The 21,151-nt window shown below is 45.9% G+C and overlaps 1 protein-coding gene across 2 annotated transcripts in view; it reads left to right on the forward strand.

The window, feature by feature from the left end:
- Positions 1 to 15,458, forward strand: part of LOC145412220 (uncharacterized) — a 232,477-nt gene extending 217,019 nt beyond the window's left edge. For both annotated transcript variants that reach the window (XR_013899542.1, XR_013899543.1), the window contains one exon: positions 15,198 to 15,458. The gene's annotated coding sequence lies outside the window, so the exon portion shown is untranslated. The remainder of the gene's footprint in view (positions 1 to 15,197) is intronic.
- The last annotated feature ends 5,693 nt before the right edge of the window (positions 15,459 to 21,151 follow it).

Consider the following 21,151-nt stretch of genomic DNA (forward strand, 5'->3'; position numbering starts at 1 on the left):
TGTGGTGAAGGGAGGCCCTTCTGTCTGGGGGCCTCGACCTGAGAGGTGGCCCTCGAGACTGGGGCTGAACAGCTGGAGCAGTCAGGCCTGTCGTCTCTGGCTCCGTGGAGTGAGGGAGCCGGGATCGCCTTCGTCGGGAGCCGGTGGGTCTGGCCTGGGTGTCCTGGGACTGCAGGCGCCTAGGGGGGAGAGGCGTCGACAGGGCTGGGCTGCGGCAGCTTCTCCTTCGGGACTTGGGCAGGAACAAGGATCTCCCAGGCGTGGGAGGTAGGTCCGATATCGGGCCTTGCCACCACTCTAGTGTCACCTCCGGGGCTATATTCCCGGGTGGTGACGAAGGGCTCCCACAGGGGGAAGAGGCTGGAGAAGGACTCACGTCACTCGTGTCCTCTCTGGTACGTCCTGAGGCCGGAGCCTTGGGTCGCCTTACCCTGGTACGTACATTGGCTGTGGCCGTGAGCTTACCCGGCGTACAAGGAGCAACTGAAGGGCATACAGGGCCGCTCCTTCCCCGCCACGTATAGGGACCGTCGGCGCGGTGTTGCTTCCGTAGTAGGGGACAAGCCGGAGTGAGGGGCACAGAGGCCACACTCTCTCCAGTACGTACTGAGGCTACCTTCAGGGGCTTCTCTACCCTGGTACGTGCCACGGCCGGAGCTGGATGCCTACCTGTCTTACAGAGAGCAACTGAAGGGCGTACAGGGCCGCTCCTTCCCCGCCACATATGGGGACCGTCGGCGCGGTGTTGCTCCCGTAGTAGGGAAAAGCTACACATACGATAGCAGGGGCTCTTTACCCTGGTACGTACTCTGGCGGTAGCCGGGAGCTGATCTTTCCGACCAGAAGCAACTGAAGGGTGTACAGGGCCGCTCCTTCCCCGCCACGTACAGGGACCATCGGCGCGGTGTTGCTCCTGTAGGAGAAAACAGCAGGAGAGGGATGCACTGGGGCAACTCTCTCTCCAGGGTGTACTGAGGCCGGAGCCTTGGGTCGCCTTACTCTCATAAACTTTATTAGGTCATAGCCTTGGGCCTTCTGCCCTTGGACCTCCTGCCTTAGAGGGTGTAACAATTGCCGTCAATACGGTGTTACTTGGGACTGAAGCTAGTTCAGTCCCACCCCTTTTCTGACGATGGTTGTCCCGCCCGCAAGGTAGTTGCCTTTCCCTGGTCACCTGGTGTTGGGGCAGTTGCGGGGAGCAGGGGCTCAGGACCGTAGTGTCCTGGTGACCCTCTTGATCGGGGTCACTAACCCCACCGTTGTATCCTCCTGGGGTGGTGGTGCGGTGGCGGCCCAGTGGTGGGGTGGGGGGTGGTGAGGTGGGAGGTCCGGCGGCGGGCATTTTAGTTTTATTTGGCGAAATTACTGTACTTGCAATCCCTGTGTATTTACTGTTTTACTGTATTTGGAAAACAGCTGGGCGGCGAGTGAGGGACACAGTGACGGCGGTCAGTGAGGGCACATACAGCTGAGCAAGAGAGTCTTGACTTCATGATTACTATAGAACACTTCCCAGATCATCAATTCACCAATAAATGCACATGATTTATTTCTATATCTTACTTTTCCATGTTTTTATGAATAAAATGAATAATGTTTAACAGAGTGGACTTGCCAAGGTACTGTAAAGACTGTCCCACTGTCAGGAACTTTCCTATGACATGCCATGATCATGTCTTCGTGTGTTGCTGCATATCGTCATGAGTAACGTGGCATGACTTAGCGATGATGTAGCACTGATGTGGAGAACTTGGTCATTCTTCGTGGTTCTTGGCATGCTACGACAATTTTTGGAATGTTCAAAAATTGTTGGCATGGGGCTGACAAGGAGGAGAACGTGACATGTCGTGACGGTACGTCACTTGTCTTAGCTGTGACTTGACATGTCATAGCAATAACTTGGAGATTGGATACTGAAGACCCACTATGACACACGAAGTTATACCCACGACAGGCAAAGTTATAGCTAAGACGCCACAACAACTTATGACATGCTACGTGGTGATGTCTTGGTTGACATGGAGTCAAAGTGACATTTTTTAACTGAGGGATGATCATAGTGTGTTGTCAAGATAACGTGAGGTGTCCGTAGAGTGTCATGAGATGTTGTAGCAATGTCTTTGTGTGTCTTAGCACTAATGAGACTGTCGTGAAATGGCCGTTTAGGCCTACCATTTGAGGTATGATCGTGGCATTTCACCATGATCATACCTCGAGGGTAAGATCGTGGTCATCGGGGCCTTTCTCGAATATGGGACACGGGCCTAAGATGCTGGAAGCTTGTGGGAGAGTCAGTTGGTTAGGTAGAAAACTGCACTGGTACTGCACATTTTCGGCCAATGAAGAGTATGTATACCTTTTCACACACAGGCAAAAGAAAATAGCTTGGGTCCCTGAGATTTCATATCATAACTCATGGAATTTCCTACGTTAAATTCTGCTATCAGTCTTACCATTTTCAAGACTTGCATTTGTTCTGGGTTTGTTTCAAGGTGACTACAGTTTAGATCTGTTTGCACTTTAGGCTTCAGAATACAAATCGCTTATCAGAACATGACAACACATGATAGCACAACGTGCCTGTTTGTTGATTGACGGCGGAAAGCTGACTGGTGATTTGTGGAAGTATGTAGGGTAACTAAACTAGAGGGGGGGTGGGGGAAGGGGGGGAGGGCTGGAAAGGGTATTAACTAGGAAACGACCTTGACCAGAAATGCCCAACTTCACCCAGTCTCACGTGACTAACCCGTGCTGGGGTGGCCAATGTAAGGGGCACACTTTTATATTATTTATATACTTGCCTTTCCGTGAATGTTCCCCTTTTGTTTGATCTTTTCGGTAGCCTGGTAACCAGATAATTTAGATTTTACTGTAATACAGAACAGAGGCTTGAATACACAGTGATTAGCTTGTAACTCACTATAGATGACATTTCCTTTTTCAGAATGGACAGTGCATTCCATCAAAAGATACCTGAAAACTGGAAACATCTCTTTGGATCCCTACATCATATTTCATAGCAACTTCGTTACATGATTCATTAGGAAGTTTGAGGCCAGAGTGAGCTAACTCATGCATTTAGAATGTCGTTGCGTTTGTTAGAGTAGACGGCCCCTTGTCAAAGGCACAAGAGGGCCACTAGTCAGTGCAATGCCTGCAGGGGGGATCCAAGGGGCAAGAAAGGCACCTGAGACAAAGTAGTGGGACCATAACCTGTAGACAGTGAATTTGGTCTCCCTGCTTTGCAACTGACATGTGTTTCACCTATCTAGGACACCTAAATTGATCTGAGTGAAATTGTGGCATCCTGCAGAATGACGATATTGACCAGGAGGGGTTTCAGAAGCTAAGTGATTTGCAGAGCACAGAGAGAAAAGAAGAGGGAGACTTGGAGGATGTTTAGCATTCACTTCCCCAGCAGATAATCAAAGGAAAACAACTATGGCATACAGAGACCCAGAATAGTAGCAGGGCTGTTGTCCCAGAGAAAGGTACAAGAAAAACCTCACTGTGTACAAAAATAGAAACAAAAACAGTTAAGGAAAAGTGGTCATGGCAAACTGTGACCCTGAGCTTCAAGCAGGCTGCACCAAAGAAAACACTAAACCAACTGAAAGAGGAACTAACCCTGATAAAAGGTAGTCAAGAGGAACTCTGAAGTGAGAGGCAGACAAGCAAGAAGAGATACTTGACATTGTCTCTGAAAGGCCAGAGAGAGGGGAGTAGGGGGAGGGAGAGGGGCAGTTGCGGATGAATGTGCTGGGCTGTCTGGCAAAGATGACTTTGTAAAAATATATATATATATACAGTACCCTCGCATCCAACACGCGTTTGTCCAGCACGGAGAGCAAAAAATTTGTACGATTTAATACAATTTAAGTACTGTAAAACGGGTGCGATAAGCATAACACTGACGAAGCTCTGAGAAGTGGGCAAAATCCGCAGAGTTCGCCTCTAGCACGATCACCCCTGGTCCAACATGGTCATACTGGACATTCCTGTGACGCTGACAGCCAGTCAAAACTTCTGATCAAGTAGAATCCCCCACCCGCTATCATGACATGATCGTGATGTCGCCCAATGAAAAACACTTCTGCTCTCACGTGGTTTTGTTTAAATTTCTCCCGCCACAGTGCCATTCAGTCGCATAATTCACATTAGACGGTGCTTTTTTCTCGCTGCATTTTCTGCCCTTGCTACTGCATTTCACCCTGCTCACGATGCCTAGGAAGCCTTCTGAGAACCCCAAGAAGCGGTGGCACCTCCCTCAGGCCACCAAGCTAGAATTCATCAAGAGGCAGAAGAAAGGGGAGAGGAATTTCAAAGGATTTATGAGGGAGGTTGAGGAGGAGCAGCAGCCATTATCCGCTAGTGATGCCAGCAGCAATCCTCCAGGGACCCAGTAGGACTACCTACAGCCTCGGATATCATCTTCCATTCCCAGCAAGCCCACCAACACTGTCCTAAAAGGTTAGTTATCATTCATAGTACAGTATCATTTATTATAATTACCGTAGTACCAATATATGTATAGGTATATGGTAGGTATTTAGGGTGACTTTTCCTAGGGTTGCTGACATAATTCATTTTTTTCCCATAAGCTCTGTTGTTTGTCCAACACGTTTTTGATCCAACATGGGACCCATGCATGACAATATTACCGTGTTGGACGTGAGGGTACTGTATATATATATATATATATATATATATATATATATATATATATACATATATACAGTAATCACTCTAATATCCGGACGCCCACTAACCGAACCTTATCGTCCTGGGATCAAACATTCCCAAAATGGTCCGAAAATCCAAAAAAATTGGAAAAAAAACCGATTTTTTGCCGTCCGTAATTTGAACTTGCCGCGCGCGCCGCGTGAGAGCATTGTTTTGGTTCGTCATTCCTCCGACGTCCGATAGAGCGCCGCTGCATCCTCCCCACTTCCCGCCTGTCTCTCACCGCGACTGGACCTGCGCTCTTCGTAATGGCTGCCCACGTGCTCGCTTTTGTGGTGGTGCCGTACTTGCTGCAAGGCCTCCTGCTGCTCTCTGCCCTACTCTTAGTGTGTGTGATGATGGCCCCGCCTCCTGAGAAAAGGAAGAGAGTGGTGTTGACTCTGGAGAAGAAACGGGAGATATTGGAGAAGGTTGATGCGGGTTGGTCTTCCTCTCGCATTCTCCGAGTTCAACCTGGCCCGGTCGACTTTGTTTGATATCAAGCGTTCCCGAGACAAGCTCATGCAGTACACGGCTGACTTCTCTCGAGAAGCAAACGCAACGTGGAGAGGAAGGTTATGTTTACTCCCAAGTATGCAGAGATCGACCGCCTCCACGTTGATTTGGTATCGACAGCAACGTGCAGCTGGTGTGATGGTACGTGGAACGGAGCTGAAGGCTGCTGCTGAGAAGTTTGCAAGGCTTCACGACGCCCTAGACTTCAAGGCATCCGAGGGTTGGCTCTTCGCGTTCAAGTTGCGACATGGCCTTACTAACCGTAAAGCACATGGCGAAGCATTGGACGCTAACGAGGATGGAGTGGACGAGTTTCGGCACAAGGTGAAAGGCTTGATCGACAGGGAGGGCCTCACTCTCGGTCAAGTCTATAACGCTGACGAAACTGGCCTATTCTATCGCTCGGTGCCAACGAACACTCTCGCCGATGAGACGGAGAAGCGTGTACCTGGCCGCAAGCTTTCTAAGGAACGGATATCTGCTTTGTGTTGTGCCAATGCTAACGGCATGCACCGGCTTAAGCCCGTTATTGTTGGCCGTGCAAAGCAGCCTCCCGGTGCCTTCGTGGGGTGATGGATGTCCTTCCTGTCGTATGGTACCATTCTTTGAAAGCATGGTTCACAGCTGTGATTTTCAAAGACTGGTTTCACCATCACTTCGTCAAGGAGGTCATACATTACCAGACGAAGACACTGGGAATTCCTCGCGACCAGGTAAAGGCTCTCCTTCTCCTCGACAATGCACCTGCCCACCCGTGCGACAAGGACTTGGTTGCTGAGAATGGCCATATTAGGTGCATGTTTCTGCCACCTAATACGACTGCTCTCATTCAACCAATGGACCAAGGAGTGATCGTGGCACCAAAGCGCCGGGACCGTCGGAAGTTCCTGGACGAGGTGATGGTGGTTCTCGAGGACGAGGACGAGCGCAGGGAAGGACGTGACACTCGAGGCAAGTGGACTTTGGAAAACCTTCGCCGCTACAACATCAAGTCTGCGCTGTACAACTGGGCTAGTGCATGGAAGGAAGTCCCTGTGAAAACTCTTGAAAATGGTTGGTCTCGTCTGCTTCTCGGAACAGATGTGGAGTACGATTTCCTAGGGTTTGACGTGGATGACTTCCATGCACGGCTGTACGCACGGCGACGATGTTGATGTGGACGATGTTCGTGAGTGGTTGGACGACGACGAGGGCGATCCTGGGTATCAGACGTTGTCTGATATCGAGATCGCGTCTTCGGTTGCTGGTGTCAGTCCCGAACTTGAAGATTCCGGACGACGAAGGCGATGATGATGCAGACTCCGCCAGCAGGACACTACTCCAGCCATCCCCAAGCTGAGCGCACTCCGGGAACATCTAGAGTTCGTCCTAGACTACCTGGAACACCCGGACTGCGACAGGGAGATGGGGCCCTTGGGACTCGTGGAGGAAGTGCGTGCTTTCCGGCAGCGCATCATCAATCGCCAGAATCGTCGGTCCTTGCGTCAGTAATCGATTGACAGTTTTTTCAGGCCCGTGACCCCCGCTGTGCCAAGCCCTGGTTCCACTCCGTTGCCTCCCCAAGACAGGCCCTCATGCTCCGAGCCACAGCCCAGCACATCAGCTACAGTGGAGTCACCGCTCGACGTGAGTTTGCGGCTGTCTTCAGAGTCTTCTGTAGTCGGTACGCCATCACCACTACCCACCGATGCACCCCTTTGACGCCTGCCAGTGATACTCTCGGGCTCTGACAGTGAATAAACAGCAAGAACTTCTCCACTAGACCACACGGGAATTTTGAGTGTTGTGCAGTGAAAAAAACGGTGTGTTGTGTTAAGGTTTTCAAGTTGGGAGAAAAGACTAAGTAGAAAAGAAATTTAACGTAACTAACCTTCTTTGTTTTGGCTTTGGAAACTTAAAAAAACTTGGGAAAAGTTAATGTGCAACACTTAAATTTAATGGAACATTATTTGGACTAAAGTGAACACTGTGAAAAGAACGGACTTCTGTGTGTTAGTGACTAAGTTCAGTGCAAGACTTCAGGAAGAGTGTAGTGCAAGTGCTTCAGGAAATCGTTCTTACTGTCAGAGTCCGAGAGGAGGCGGTTATTCATCGAGGTGGCCAGGGACTTGCTGTAAGTAGCCAAAATGTTTCATGTTGTACTATTTTCCATACTATATTTACCAGAATGTTTCATATTGTATTTTTTCCCATACTATACTTACCAGAAAGTGTCATACTGTACTTCTTTCCATACTAAACTTACCTCATGCATGTGCAGTAGGAATGGGTTTTTCAGAGTTCGGTTAGGTTCGGTTAGGTTAGGTTCGGTTAGAGTCCATAAGTACCAGAATGTTTATTAATGTATGAACATACTTCTAAACCCACATTTTATGTGTCTATTGCATTTATTTCAGTCATTTATGTGCCTTATTGGTGTGATTTGTGTGTTAAATATGTGCTATATGCATGTCCGGGAGGAGTTGTATAGGTGTTTCTCTGTGTTAGGGTCCGTAAGTACAAGTCCATAAGCTGGGGCCCAATATCCGGACAAAACCAATATCCGAACCTACCGATGGCTCTATTGATCCGGATATTGGAGTGATTACTGTATATACATACAGTAGTTCCTCCAATATCCGAAGTAATAGAGCCAAGGGCCTGTCCGGATATTGGGCCCCAGCCTTCTGGACTTGTACTTATGGACTCTAACTCAGAAAAATACCTATACAACTCCCTTTGGACATGCATAGCACCTATTTAAGACCCAAATCACACCAATAAGGGACATAAAAGACTGAAATAAATGCAAAAGAACCATAAATGAGGTTTTTGAGGTAGGTTTATACAATATTAAACATTCTGGGTACTTACAACAAGTCCCTGGCTCCAGGACTGATAGTTATGGACCCTAACCTTGCCTAACTCAGAAAAACACCTCCCTACTGCACATGCATAGCACCTAAGACACTATTCACACCAATATGGGACATAAAAGAGTGAAATGAGGTGTTAAGAGGTAAGTATGGATGTGATAGGAAGCGTTATGAGGAACACACTGAGGTGGTTTGGCCATGTGGAGAGGATGGAGGGTGAAAGACTGACGAAGAGAGTGTATGTGAGTGAGGTGGAGGGGGGAAGAGGGAGGGGGAGGCCGAGGATGAGATGGAGGGATGGGGTGGAGAGGTATATGAGGGAGGGGGGTGTGAGTTGGGAGCAGGGCAGTGAAATGGCGGGGGACAGGGCGACTTGGAGGCGATTTGTTTGTGGCCACCCCAAACAGGATTGAGGCGTCTGGCAATAGATAGATAGACAGATGGAAAAAACAGTACAGTACAATATGAAACATTCTGGGTACTTACAGCAAGTCCCTGGCCATCTCGATGAATAACCCGGCTTCTCTCAGACTCTAACAGTAAGGAGGAGTTCCTGAAGCACTTGCAGTACACTGTTCATGAAGTCTTGCATGGAACTTAGTCATTTGCACTCAGAATTCCATTCTCTTACTACTGTGCACTCTTGTCTTGCACTCCATTGTACCTTAATGAAATAAGTGTTGCAATCTGCACTTTAAGTCTTTCCACTCTTGAAACCATTTTCTAAACAAAACACACTCGTTTATTTACGTTACATTTACAGTCCATTAAGTTTTTGTCTTTTCACTCACAACTCTAAATCCTTAACACTACGCACTGTTTTTTTCACTGCACAACACTGTAAATTCCCGTGTGGTCTAGTGGAGAAGTTCTTGGCGTCTAATCACTGTCAGAGTCTGAGAGTAGCACATGCAGGTGACCTAGGGGTACGTCGCTGGGTCATGGTGATGACTTACCCACTGCAGACGATTCTGAAGAGAGGCGCAAACTTACGTCAAGTGGTGACTCCCTGTGCCTGATGTGCTGGGCTGTGGCTCGGAGCATGAGGGCCTGTCTTGGGGAGGCAATGGAGTGGAGCCAGGGCTGGGCACAGCGGGGGTCTCGGGCCTGAAAAAGCTGTCAATCATTGATTGACGCAAGGAAAGACGATTTTGACGATTAATGATGCGCTGCCTGAAAGCGCGCACTTCCTCCACAAGTCCCAAGGGCCCATCTCCGTCGCAGTCCGGGTGCTCCAGGTAGTCGAGAACGAACTCTAGGTGTTCCTGGAGTGCACTCAGCTTGGGGATGGCTGGAGTAGTGTCACGTTGAGAGGAGTCCGCATCATTGTCGCCGTCCTCATTGGAATCTTCGAGCTGGGTACTGACACCTGCAACTGAAGATGCGATCTCAGTATCAGACATGGTCTGATACCCAGGATTGCCCTCGTCATCATCCAACCACTCACGCACTTCGTCCACATCAACATCATTGCCATGCGCACGTAGACGTGCGTGGAAGTCATTCACGTCAAAACCTAGGAAATCGTGCTCCACATCCGTTCCGAGAAGCAGACGAGACCAACCATTTTCTAGAGTCTTGAAAGGGATTTCCTTCTATGCACTGGCCCAGTTGTAGATGGCAGACTTGATGTTGTAGCGGCGAATGTTTTCTAAAGTCTGCTGGCCTCGTGTGTCCCGTCCCTCCCTGCGCTCGTCCTCGTCCTCGAAGACAACCATCACCTCGTCCAGGAACTTCCACCAGTACAGCCTCTTCGTTGCCACGATCACTCCTTGGTCCATTGGTTGGATGAGAGCAGTAGTATTACGTGGCAGAAACATGCACCTAATGCACCCATTCTCAGCCACTAACTCCTTGTCGTACGGGTGGGCAGGTGCATTGTTGAGGAGAAGGAGGGCCTTTACCTGGTCGCGTGGGATTCTCAGTTTCTCCATCTGGTAATGGATGACCTCTTTGATGAAATGGCGGTGGAACCAGTCTTTGAAGATCTGGGCTGTGAACCATGCTTTCAAGGAATGGTACCAGACGACAGGAAGGACATCCATCACCCCTCGAAGACACCGAGGCTGCTTTGCACAGCCAACAATAATGCTCTTGAGCCGGTGCATCCCGTTAGCATTGGCACAACACAAAGCAGATATACGTTGCTTGCAGAGCTTGCGGCCAGCTACATGCTTCTCCGTCTCCTCAGCTAGAATGTTTGTAGGCAAAGAGCGATAGAATAAGCCAGTTTCGTCAGCATTGTAGACTTGACCGAGAGTTAGGCCCTCCCTGTCGATCAAGCCCTTCACCTTGTGCCGAAACTCTTCAACTCCATCCATGTTGGTGTCCAAAGCTTCGCCATGAGACTTACGGTTGGTAAGGCCATGTCGTAACTTGAAAGCGAAGAGCCAACCTTCGGATGCCTTGAAGTCTAGGTTGTCATGAAGCCTTGCAAACTTCTCAGCAGCAGCCTTCAGCTCCGTGCCACGCACCATCACACCAGCAGCACGTTGCTGTCGATACCAAATCTGTGTAGAGCGGTCGACTTCTGCATACTTGGGAGTATACATCACCTTCCTCTCCATGTTGCGTTTGCTTTTCGATGAGAAGTCAGCCGTGTACTGCATGAGTTTGTCGCGGGATCTCTTGATATCAAACAAAGTAGTCCGGGCCAGGTTAAGAAGTCAGCCGTGTACTGCATGAGTTTGTCGCGGGATCTCTTGATATCAAACAAAGTAGTCCGGGCCAGGTTAAACTCATGGAGGATACGTGAGGTAGACCATCCTGCATCCACCTTGTCCAATATCTCCCTCTTCTTCTCGAGAGTCAAAACCACTCTCTTCCTCTTCTCAGGCGGTGGGGCCATCATCACACACACGAAGGAGAGGCACGAGAGCAGCAGGAGAGCCTGCAGCAGGTAAGGCACCACCACAAAAGCGAGCATGTGGGCTGTCATGACGACGAGCGTGCACACACACAACAAGAGACGGGCAGGAAGTGGGGAGGATGCAGGGGCGGTCTATCGGACGTCGGCGGAACAATGCACCAAAACACAGCTTGCCCGCGCCAACTTCAAATTACGGGCGGGAAAAAGTCAGTTTTTTTTTTTTCGATTTTTTGCGGTTTTTGGCCCATTTTGGGAATATTGGATCCCGGGACGAAAATGTCCGGTTATTGGGGATGTCCGGAAAATGGGTGTCCGGTTATTGGAGGGATTACTTTATATATATATATATATATATATATATATATATATATATACCATTGGTTTGCAGCTGTGCTGCCACATTCAAAGTTTTTATTGAAGTTGTTCTTTGCCCTGTGGATTAAAGTAGAGGGAGCCTGTCTTGGTCCGGACTTGGTGTGTGTGTATGTACACTATACACAAAGTCCGTCCATAAAGAAACCAAACTTTTTAAATGGCGCACCAACTAGCCGGCTTGGTGTTATTGTGACAGGAGTGCTGTTTAGTGGCAACTTTGAACTTTAGTCTAAAGTCCCGTACACACTGGGCATCAAGTTGCAGCCTCACGACCTGCAATGTTGCCAACGGGCAAGAGTGTCCACACTAGAGACTCACAAGTTGCGCCACTTGTTGAGTAACACCCGTGGAGGATGGACGACAGTCCACATCAAGTTGTGCAACATGATGCACATATGCCCTCGAGCCAGAACGGCGCATCAGTGAGCGCAACTAGGCCCGCAACACCGAAAATCGGTGATTTTTAACACGTTGCGCAACTTGATGCCCAGTGTGTATGAGGCTTAACACAAGCTGCATCACACCACGTTTCTTAGTCGTCCAGGTAACGTGCTTGAGTGAACGTGTGTTTAATGCTCGTGGTCATTTGTTGGAAGTTGAACTGTGAAAGATCTTGAAGAGCAACATATTTTTATGATTTTCTGCTTCAGATCGGTAAAAACCTTTATGGATATTTTTCAGAAGTTGCAACAGGCTTATGGGGAGGATTGGTTGAGCCGTACGTAACATCACTAGTATTTTCAGCCGTTCATAAAGGGAAGAACATCCACCAGAGATGATCCCAAATTTGAACAGCCTTCTGCATCAAGAGATGATGCTCACATGGAGAAAGTGCATGCTGTGATCCATGAAAATCATCACCTGACTCCCCTTGAAGTTTCTAAAGAAGTAGGCTTCTGTTTACATTCATGCCACACAATTTTAGCTGCAAAATTTGTGCCTTGTCTGCTGACGTGAGCAATTAGAGACCCGTGTCACAGTCAGTCAGGAGCTGTTTGATTGTTTGAATGCCGATGAATATCTGTCTTTCTATCTATTTATCTATCTGTAGCCTGACACCCTAATCCGGCAAGAGGTGGCTGCAGACAAAACACCTCCAAGTTGCTCTGTCACAAAGAAAGCAAATAAAGTGCCGATGAAAACTTTCTGAAAAATGTCATAACAAATGATGAAACGTGGGTGTATGGCTATGGTGTTGAAACAATAAAACAGTTGTTGAAGTTGGTTTGATCTTCATCGCTGTGACCAAGAAAAAAATGTCAGAGTGGCTCAGTTGTGAAGATGGTGTTGACTTTTTTTTTTTAAATTGAAGGGCGTTGTTCATGGTAAGTTCATTTCACATGGTTATAAAATCAGTAATGTTTTATATGGATGTCCTGAGGAGGGCAGTACAAAGGAAGATGTGCTTCCATCGTGATGATGCTAAGCCAGCTATAGTTGCGACGGTCGACTCTGAGGTCGTTATTATCGTGCCCTGGCAACTTATCATTCAAAAGTGTGTTTGATTTCGTGTATGAGACACATGTGATTCGTGTATAATAATACTCGTGTATAATATATTCGTGCATAATGATACGAAATCAGACGCACTTTTGAATGGTATGTTGCCAGGGTATGATAATTACAACCTCAGAGTCATGCACCGTGACTATAGTTGGTGCACTATTTAAAAAGATTTGTTTCTTTTGGGACAGAACTCATAATTTCAGATACTGCATCCAAAGAGCATGGCAGATTGGGAAAAATTAATTGATCACTATAAAACTGTAACTAAAGCTGGTATTTCAGTGCCTAATTATAATGTAGATCTTTCAGCTTTGGCTCCCTAAGAAACATGATTACTGTAATATTGTAAGAGACATACATTTAACCCCTTCATTATAACGACATACCATATTCATTCTCACTACCACCAGACAATTTGATATTGCGTTGGAAAGATTTTTTTCCTTGAACTGGGAGAGGGGACTTAAGCATGACCTTGCTAAATTTCTTCACTATTAAAGATACCTTTAAGTGTAATATCATCTGGTAGTGGTACCAAGGAAAATATAAAATGTCACCAGAATCAGTTATTCCATACAATACAGATTATATACGGTAATAAAGTTCCTGAAACTTGAAAGTATTTAACTGGTATACATTATAAATATGCTTTTATCTTGTTGGAGATATGTAAAAAGGCATGGATGAGTGAAACAGTGCCAACAGAGTGGAAAAAGGCTGTGACTGTACCCCTGTACAAAAATAATGGTGAGTGAAGTGCATGCAAGAATCATCACGGCATTTTATTGAGTGTGGTAGGGAAGGTACATGGGAAAATTATTACAAAGAAAATAAGAGATATCAGAAGTTCTAGTGAGTGATGAACAGGGTGACTTTAGGAGTGGTAGAGGATGTGTGGATCAAATATTTGCGGTAAGACATAGTGGGGAAGGTGTATGAGGAGGACCATAAGGTGGTTATGGCATTCATGGACCTGGAAAAAGCATATGACAAAGTAGACAGAGAAGGATTGTGGAAGGTTTTGTGCATGTACAATGTAGATGGTAAGCTGCTAGGTGCCATCAAGAATTTTTATAATGGTAGTGAAGCATGTGTAAGGATAAATGGGCATCTAAGTGAATGGTTCACGATAGTGTGGGCGTGCAACAAGGGTGTGTGATGTCCCCATGGTTGTTATGTATATACAGTATATGGATGGGGTGATGAGAGAAGTAAAAACATGAGTAATGGAGAGGGGAATGGTGTTGGTAATGAATGGTGATGGATGGATTATCCCTAATTTGTTGTAGCTGATGATGCAGTACTACTTGCAAATACTGCAGAAGACCTTGGTAGACTAGTGCAGAGTTTTGCTAATGTCTGTGAGTATTGTGCCTTGAGAGTAAATGTAGAAAAGAGTGAAGTGTTGGTTATTGAGAGAGAAGGTGAATTCCAGTGTGATGTTACCGTGAATGAAGAGACTGGAATTGGTGAAAGAGTTCAAATACCCGGGTACAGTGATAGAAAAGAGAGGAAAATGTGCAAAAGAAAGTACAGTGACACAAGGAAGGAAAGTAGCTGGTGCTATGAAGGCTAGAAACAGAGGCTGTGCAAGGCTTACGTGAAGGAGTGTTAGTGCCAGCTTTTAACATAAGGTTGTGAGACTATGGTGTGGCATGAAAAGTCATGAGTAAGAGCAGTGGAGATGGGACTGCTAAGGAATATATGTAGAGTACATAGAATACGTAATAATGTGATTCATGAAAGATGTGGAATGAGGAAGTCTATGGACACCAGTATCAAAGTGTACCGAGATGGTATGGTCATGTGGAGAGAATGGATAACAATAGAGTGCTGAGTGAATTTGAAGGAGGAAGGAGGCGAGGTAGGCCAAGAAGGTGGAGAGATATGGTTGATGAGTGTGTAAGGAAGAGAGGTATGAAAGTCGGTGAGGCTAGGCGACTGACAAGAGATCGAGCTGGCTGGATGAATGTTGTGAGAAGATGTGCATGATCAGAGATTTGGCATCCCATTTTAAATGTGACAGCGGATTGACTATCGGATATGTTTATGTGAAGCTACAGAATGTGGTGAATGTTTTTGGTGTATCATATAATGTAGATCCAGGATTCCGGGGGCTAAAATGATGAGTCAGTGAAAGTGTGGCCCATTGGATTGGGCAAACTTTGGCTGTCTGGATGTGCTACTTCTCACCCTACCCTAGGGTGGGAAAGGAGGTCCAGTTGATGATGATGGTGATAATGATGATCTTTATTCTTCTTGGTGTTTCATTAATCAACTTATTATTTCACAGACCGATATTTGTACAGTACTCATACTGTATATGACTTATATTGATGTTAATTCCCTTACAGACTGGTGTCACAAATGGCTGAAAATATTGGAGTTGTCCACCTGAACCACTCTGCTGATTTCACTGGATGTAGCAGCTTGATATTGCTCAAACATTTCATTAAAGTGATAGGAATGTAAAAAAATAAAATAAAATATAAAACCGATGCTTGGCTGTAGTATACAGATTTGAATTTCTGTTGTTTGCTCTGATTATTTTATCAAGACAATGTTAATGTATTTGTATCAAAGTATATGGAAAACTTTATTTTGTATCCGGTGCAACCAAGATTATATTTTTATAGCTATGAAATTTTAATAAATATGTATATTTTAAGATATCTTTGATATACATTAGAAGGTAACCTAATACAGGAACTGTGGTTTTGAAATGAAAGCTATTATTATATGCTTATGAACTGGATATTTGCATATTCATTGCCTGTTACCACGTTCTGAGCATTCACAGGGACAGCTACCTACGGAAACACATACTTTTATGTTCTTTATCTTGCTCAGGACATAGTCAGTCACACACACACACACACACACACACACACACACACACACACACACACACACACACACACACACACACACACACACACACACACACAAAAGAGAGAAAAATAGTGTTCCCCTGAGCTAGACCCTGTATTGGATCATATAGCCATGCTAGGTTACGTACGGAAGTGAAGCTTGGACATTGTTGGAAGGACACAAGTCAAGAGTGAGAGCAGTGGAAATGAGTTATTTAAGAGGAGCCTGTGGAGTCACGTGGAGAGACAGGCTGACGAATGAGGATATAAAGGAGCGTTGTGGTGTGGATGTGGATGTGATAGGAAGCGTTATGAGGAACACACTGAGGTGGTTTGGCCATGTGGAGAGGATGGAGGGCGAAAGACTGACGAAGAGAGTGTATGTGAGTGAGGTGGAGGGGGGAAGAGGGAGGGGGAGGCCGAGGATGAGATGGAGGGATGGGGTGGAGAGGTATATGAGAGAGGGGGGTGTGAGTTGGGAGCAGGGCAGTGAAATGGCGGGGGACAGGGCGACTTGGAGGCGATTTGTTTGTGGCCACCCCAAACGGGATTGAGGCGTCTGGCAATAGATAGATAGATAGATAGGTTACAGGAGTGCGCTACCACTCCTGGCACAGCAGTCCCGGGCATGGCTCGAACTCGCAATTCCTCGATTATGAGCTTGATGCTCTACCACTGAGCCACCGTGCGCCCAGAGAGAGAGAGTTGTGACTTACGACTGATGTTGCAGGGAGTGGGTGGAATGATCAGCACACACACACACACACACACATTGTGACTGTTATGATCGATGTTGCAGGGAGAGTGGAATGATCAACAAATGAATGGGTAAGACTAGATGTACACCTCAGAATATCAAACGATGAAAAGGAGGAAGAACATTCATCAATACTGGGCAACGTCACTCTTGAAATCTTGACAAAAAAAAAAAAAAAATGTTATGGCAGTTCTGTGCTGACATGGGTCTGTGTGTGTGTGCACGTGCATGCATGTGCCAGCAGACTATTTTACTCATATTGGGCTGTGGTAAGTGGTGGCAATCATCATCCACTCACATAATAAAGTGCTGTGTACTTCTTCCTAAGGTGACTATACTAAGTGACGAACCTAGTTGTTTCCTGTAATCCAGGAAAACCATTTATAACACTGGGTGGTAACCATATACACTCAAATAATGGAGTGATGTGGAGCCTGCTTTGGTGCCCTTGTTAACTTGGTGGAGAGAGACAAATGCAGCATCCATCCAGGAACCAAACCACACTCTTCCCTGTACCTCATTGTGGTGAAACACTGTCCACAGCAATGGAACATCAGTTCACTACATAGGATGGCCTTGCAGAGGCAGCTGCTTGCCTTCTCAGCTAGACAGACCAAGGTTACTCTACTACTTTACTTCTGTTAAGAAGGGCCTCTCAGTTCATGTGTGTTAATGCTTATACAGTACATAGCTCCACAAGTTATATATATATATATAAAAATCTGGCCAAATAAAATCATCTGATGGCAGCTTAAGTCCAATGAAAAAATATACAGTGAAGGGTTATGACCACCATTCACAAGCCCTATGGGGAAAAAAAAAAAGAAAAAAGAAAAAAAAAAGGCCAAATTAAATCATCTGATGATGGTCTAAGTCTCTATCTGTCTACAGCCCGACACCCTAATCCCGCAAAGAGTGTCTGCAGACAAAACGCCTTTAAGTTGCTCTGTCACCCACCATTTGACTACCCTCCCCCCAACTCACTCCCCCCCTCCCTCATATACCTCTCCATCCCTCCACCTCATCCTCAGTCTTCCCCTCCCTCCACCTCACCTACATACATCCTCTTAGTCATTCTTTCGTTCTCAGCTAGACAGACCAAGGTTACTCTACTAGCCTAAGTACAATGAAAAATATACAGTGAAAGGGTCATGACCACCATACACAAGCACTATGGTAGTTAACCCGTTAACTGCTCTATACAGCCTGAGCTGTTCTGAATGCAACTGCTCAATACAGCCCTGGCTGCGCCGGTGAATTTCGAATATAGTGCCATGGTGACCAAGGCCGACCCATGCAGGCATGATTGAGCCTTCAAAACCAAAACCGAAAACCATACATTCCAATAGGGAATCAGACACTTCGATGTTCATCCATGGCTTTACCAAGGTAAATATTGAGCTAATATTTCGTTACTATATACTGTGGCATGTGTTCTCTCCATTCCTATGACAAAATTTGGCCTTTGGGAAATTTCATTTTCACCCCTATGTCTGCGCACCACCGACACCTCCAAAAAACTCCATGTGCAATTAACGAGTTAAAGGACTGAATTGCCACAAAGTCAAGAGTAGGGCAACATAACCCACTGGTTCTGCAACAAACTGACCCTACTGCTGTGGTCTAGTGGATTAGAGTGAATGCTGTCAGTTAAAGGGTCAGGCATTTGATGACACCCATAGGCCACTGACTGACATAAGGAAAGGCATCTGGTCATAAAGTGCTACATTTTTCAACAAAAGCCCTCTTCACAGGGTTAATGCCTTACCCACTTACCAAGAGAGAAGTTCATAAAAAACAGTGTTACCATCAAATGGTGTACCACAGGGATGTACCTGGGGCTAACTATGAATCTTCTTTCCCCTGTGGCACTCATTGATACCCGAGGTTGCGGTACCAGCTCCAGTGAAAAATTATTACGGTTCAGACTGTGACACATTAAAAAGGAATGAAGACTAACCGTAACTAAAGGGGCACTCAGTGGAATGCATCTCTCTGACATAGGCAATGTAGCTTCCAAACCACTCTTCTTAATGGGTTAGGGTTTTGCAAAAAGTGCTTTCCAGCTCCAGAATCTGTAATGTGATCTGGATCAGTCCTAGAAGTTCATCAATTGTTCCCTGGGACAAGGGCTACCTACCCACAACATTTGGTCCAAATGTCTTTTTTAGTTTTTCAGTAATCCTGCTAACAAACAAACTACAGTAGTAAATAAACAAATGGGTGAAAACATATGCTCCTTAGAATGATGAACAGTGAACTGCATTGAAAGGTTGCTCACTTCTTTTCATAGGTAAGACTTATGACCTTTACAACTGACATGTGACAGTGAATGCAGTTGTGGCCAAGTAATCCTCGTGTCAAGGGAAAAGGCCACCACATCTTAAGCTTATGCTCTCCTGCCTTTTAGACGTTGCCATGAAACCATTTGTTCCGGGTTTCAGAAAATGATCTATTACTCTGTGAGGTCAAAGTATGTGAGTAGATACATAAGCACAAACGGTACGGTAGCAGCACTACTGCATACCCACTGCTGGGAGGTGATTTTGTTTTCATTCACTCTTATAGTTCCTCACATGGTGGGAAACAAGTGGATGAACCCTACATTACAATTTTTACATAAAGAAAGTGGCTTGTGTGCCTGGTGGAGGCAAGTTACTGGCTGTAATTCAGCAGAAGTGTCCATGAGGAGGAGAGCAACCACAATGGGTGAACTGTCCTGCCAAGTAAATTAAGCTCCTTGATGTGCCTGAGTTTATGCTCAAAGAATGAACCACAGATCTAGAAGTGAAGATTTTTCTGGGGTCCCTCAGAATAAACCTCCTGCATTACATGGCAAGGAACTGTAATGTGACAATGATATCTGAACCGTCAGCCAGAATTTTTGAACAAAGTATGGTTAATAGTAAAAATGTCCTCCAAGGTAAGCTGGGGAATCAATGAACATCCCCATTTCAAATCAATGAAGATCTAAGGATTCTCTGAATGTAGGATGATAACTTTATACTGTACCAAGGTCTCATGTAGGACGGCTCAAAGGTAAACAAATGTTGATACATTAACACCAGATCAGCCAACAGGTATTGTACAGTAAGCATGATCTTCTCCAGTGTATTATTATAACTAATGGATTGGCAGAGCAAAACGTTGCAAGGAAAGGAATGGGTAGTATTGGTTCTGTTCATACCCAACAAGAGCCTTGGTGTTAAGGTTCTACCAGCAGGTACCACTTGTACCTGTGAATATTTCAGCCACAGGTGTGGCTTCCATTTGCTTGCTTACTTAGGCTGGAGATCAGGATGGAAATTAGTATCCTCCATGCCATTCCTATGGTACAACTGCCACTCTATCATGCCATGGCTTTGACTAAACAGAATCATTTATAAGTTTAGAGTCCAGATTATTCTCTTTTTCCTGTTGCCCAACTGGGCTCTGAGTCATGAGTTAGGGTTGGAGGTCAAGTAAGGTTTGCTGCAGGTGCAGCACTGTGAACACCTAAAAAGTACAGGGTTGGGAAGACAGGTTGGGACAGGGCAGACTGATAAGGGACTGGAAAGGTGGGTAGGTACAAAACGGGTTTTTGTTAAGGTGAGGTGGGACCACTGAAGTTGAGAGGTGCTGGATAAATAGTGATGAACATTTCCAATTGGTGGAAAGATGGCTGGAACTACTATTGGGTTGGGAGGGAAAAGCAAAAGGTTTTCACAAAATGAAAAAGGTGAAAAGAACTGGTAAGCCAGCTGCAGAGAGAATTCAGTTCTACAGCCATGACCAGCACTGCCCAGTAGCCAACGAAGGAAGTGCATCCTGCTGACTGGAAGGCTGTTGTAGGTGGGCAGATAATCCCATGCATTACACTTATATCAGTGATTCCAATCACTAGGGGACAGGGTGGCTCAGTGGTAGAGCGCTGACTCGAGACCAAAGGGTTGAGAGTTCGCCCCCCTCCTGGCTAGCTGCCCTGCTGGCAGGGGAAACGTCCTCCTGTCACCCAGCAGAGCTATATGATCGATCAAGGTCTACCTTGGGGAATTCATTTTCCAGTCACTAGCTATAATGACAGTAGCCAAATTGTGTATGATGGATGAACAAGTAGAAAAAATGGGACTGCTAGAGGCAGAAATAGCCTAAAAAAAACACAGCACAGAGTGTTGACATTCATGGAGCATCACATACCGGTAAGTATGACTGATGCAAACAAACAACAAAGCCAATTTCACAGTTAACCCATGGTTGCCAACCTTCTATGACTGACCATCTGAAATCGCCAAATGGCTGGGGAATTTGTTTCACAAGCACAGTGGAGGTTTGAAATCTCTGTTCTCGATTTTGTGGCAATTCAAGATCCTGTAGTTCCCTATTATTGTGCTTTTTTTGTGGGAGTCATGCAGCTGAAGCTTCACTACTCTTCCACAGGGGATGAAAATGGAAGATATTACGTATTGTACACAAATGAACACTGCTGAGTACCTGCACTACACTTGAATTTTTGGCAATGGTAAGCTGAGTAAAATGTTGAGTAGAACAACCTTAGGCTAATGATGGCTGCTCAACATAACTACATACTGAAGATTTATAAACCATTTTTACGACAGCAGCAGAGTTAGGATACCACAGTTATCTCTGCCCTGCTTTTCTGTATGCCTACTTTGTCATAAGCTACGATAAGATGTGATTTAGA

Source organism: Coenobita brevimanus, chromosome 92, assembly GCF_032717465.1.
Source record: "Coenobita brevimanus isolate Jiangsu-jjx chromosome 92, ASM3271746v2, whole genome shotgun sequence".
Taxonomy (NCBI): domain Eukaryota; kingdom Metazoa; phylum Arthropoda; class Malacostraca; order Decapoda; family Coenobitidae; genus Coenobita; species Coenobita brevimanus.